Raw genomic sequence first — 3,380 nt, 5'->3', positions numbered from 1 at the left:
AGAGAGAGGGGGAAAGAGAGAGAGAGGGGGAAAGAGAGCGAGAGGGAGGAAAGAGAGAGAGAGGGGGGGAAGAGAGAGAGAGGGGGGGAAGAGAGAGAGGGGGGAAGAGAGAGGGGGAAAGAGAGAGAGGGGGAAAGAGAGAGAGGGGGAAGAGGGAGAGGGGGAAAGAGAGAGAGAGGGGGGAAGAGAGAGAGGGGGAAAGAGAGAGCGGGGGAAAGAGAGAGAGGGGGGAAAGAGAGAGAGGGGGAAAGAGAGAGAGAGGGGTAAAGACAGAGGGGGAAAGGGAGAGAGAGAGGGGGGAATTGATGCGCGTTATCACACACGAGGCTTGAGATGCTCAAGGAAATAAAGGCTTTTATTTACTATTACAACGAAGCTACCATGTATAGTACACGATCCCAGACTGAGGGGTCCCAGACAGAGCAGTGACCTTTATACCTCTCCCAGGAGGCGGAGCCCGACTGGGATGTACCATAATAACTATAATACAGGTGTAACAGCCCAACCTAACCCCAACAGCAACAAGTAGAACAACCCATCCCTAACCCCAACAGCAACATATATACATACTCGTAGTACTGGCCAGACCCTCGCTCAGTACTACCGAGTGGGAACCAACGATGGTTCACCACATTCACTCCTCCTTTGAAGACAAAGGCCGGTGGGGTACAAAAAGAACAGAATAATTTGTCATCAGTCTATAAGTTCAGACGGTCAGGGGGACCGCACCGTCGTTGTGACCTCCTCAACACCAGTGATGACACCGGAGTAGGCACTCGTGGTGGCGTTCTCCCCAAGGCGATGTCCAATGGTTCCTCCACAGTCTCACGGGCCGGCTGACCCCGAGGTGATGATAATCCATTGAGTTCCGACACGCCCTGAAGTGGTGACCATCTCCTGGACTCAGGCAAGCTGTACACGGGAGTAAAAGGGTTAAGTAATGGTCCCGATGCTGCCCTCGCCGTGTCAGGAGGGGAAACAATAGTTGGGGGGTCTCTACCAGGAGGTATGGGAGCGACAGGGGTTTCTACGTCCCCTGCTGGCGCCAGGTCTCGAATCGAGACCGTGTCCTCTCGCCCGTCAGGGTATGCCACATAGGCATACTGAGGGTTGGCGTGGAGGAGATGGACCTGTTCGACCAACGGGTTGGACTTGCGGGCCCTTACATGTCGCCGCAGGAGGACAGGTCCTGAGTACGTCAACCAGAGGAAGACTTCCGAGGGAATGAAAACAGCCTCTCATGAGGAGTAGCGTTGGTTGCCGTACACAGGAGTGAGCGTATGGAATGGAGCGCATCAGGGAGCACCTCTTGCCAACGGGAGACTGGAAGGCTTTTTGACTTCAACGCCAGTAAGACAGCCTTCCAGACTGTAGCATTCTCACGTTCCACCTGTCCGTTACCCCTAGGGTTGTAGCTCGTGGTTCTACTAGAGGCAATCCCGTATGAGAGCAGGTATTGCCTCAAGTCATCGCTGTGAATGTAGCAGGGGTACCCGAACAGAGTAAAAAGATCAGGGAATGCCTTGATAACCGTGGCAGCGGATGTATCAGAGCAGGGAATAACAAAAGGGAATCTCGAGTACTCATCAATGATGTTGAGGAAGTACACATTCGATCTGTCGAGGGAAGGGGGCCCTTAAAGTTGACACTCAGTCTTTCGAAGGGACGAGTGGCCTTGACTAGTTGTGCCCGGTCAGGTCGGTAAAAGTGCGGTTTGCATTCCGCGCATACTCGACAACTTCTCGTTATGGACCTGACATCCTCCACCGAGTAGGGCAGATTGCGGGCTTTTACGAAGTGGTAGAGCCGAGTGACCCCAGGGTGGCATAGGTCATTATGGAGAGCCTGCAAACGGTCCTCCTGTATACTGGCGCATGTTCCACGTGACAGGGCATCCGAGGGCTCGTTGAGTTTCCCTGGACGATACATGATGTCGTAATTATAGGTGGAGAGTTCGATTCTCCACCTCAAGATCTTGTCGTTCTTGATCTTGCCCCGCAGCGTGTTATTGAACATGAACGCCACGGACTGCTGGTCCGTGATCAGGGTGAACCGTTTTCCCGCCAAGTAATGGCGCCAATGCCTGACGGCCTCCACAATGGCCTGGGCCTCCTTTTCCACCGCTGAATGTCGAATTTCGGGGCCTTGGAGGGTGCGGGAAAAAAAGGCGACGGGCCTGCCCGCCTGGTTAAGTGTGGCGGCCAGGGCGAAATCAGATGCATCGCTCTCCACCTGAAAGGGAATGGACTCATCAACAGCGTGCATCGTGGCTTTCGCGATGTCGGCTTTTAGTGTATCAAAGGCCAATCGAGCCTCTGGTGTTAGGGGAAAAGAGGTGGACTTGATGAGCGGACGGGCTTTGTCCGCGTAATTGGGAACCCACTGTGCATAGTAAGAGAAGAAGCCTAAGCATCTTCTCAGTGCTTTTGCGCTAGTGGGCAGGGGAAGTTCAAGGAGGAGACACATACGGTCTGGATCAGGGCCAATGACCCCGTTTTCCACCACGTATCCGAGGATGGCTAAACGGCGCGTACGAAATACACACTTCTCCCTGTTGTCGGTCAGATTCAGGCGAGATGCAGTGCGTAGGAAATTCAGGAGATTTGTGTCATGGTCCTGCTGGTCATGGCCGCAGATGGTGACGTTATCCAGGTACGGGAAGGTAGCCCGCAGTCCGTTATGGTCCACCATTCGGTCCATAGCACGCTGGAAGACCGAGACCCCATTGGTGACACCAAAGGGAACCCTGAGAAAGTGATACAAGCGACCATCTGCCTCAAAAGCCGTGTATTGTCGGTCCTCTGGGCGAATGGGGAGTTGGTGGTAGGCAGACTTGAGGTCTATGGTGGAGAACACCCGGGACTGCGCAATCTGGTTGACCATGTCAGATATGCGCGGGAGGGGATACGCATCCAGCTGCGTGTATCTATTAATGGTCTGACTATAGTCAATGACCATCCGGGGTTTGTTCCCACTCTTGACCACCACGACCTGCGCTCTCCATGGACTAGCGCTAGATTGTATGATCCCTTCCTTGAGGAGCCGCTGAACTTCAGATCGAATGAAGATCCGATCCTCAGCGTTGTAATGCCTACTCTTAGTCGCGATAGGCTTGCAGCCTGGCACAAGATTCTGGAACAGGGAGGGTGTGGTAATCTTCAGCGTCGAGAGGCTACAGGCGGGGCGCGTTGGGCAATTTAGAAGCTGCTGTTCTCCCACTGAAAGCGGAGGGAGTGACCCACCATACTGTAGGGTTACACTCTTCAAGTGGACCATGAAATTTAGTCCGAGGAGTATTGGCGCGCAAAGGTGCGGTAACACCAGGAGCTTGAAGCGCTCATAAACCATGCCCTGCACCGTTAAATTTACCACGCAACTCC

The sequence above is a fragment of the Mustelus asterias genome, unplaced genomic scaffold (genome assembly GCF_964213995.1).
Source record: "Mustelus asterias unplaced genomic scaffold, sMusAst1.hap1.1 HAP1_SCAFFOLD_1399, whole genome shotgun sequence".
Taxonomy (NCBI): Eukaryota; Metazoa; Chordata; class Chondrichthyes; order Carcharhiniformes; family Triakidae; genus Mustelus; species Mustelus asterias.
The sequence above is the reverse complement of the archived record's forward strand: the minus strand, read 5'-3'. Positions refer to the sequence as shown.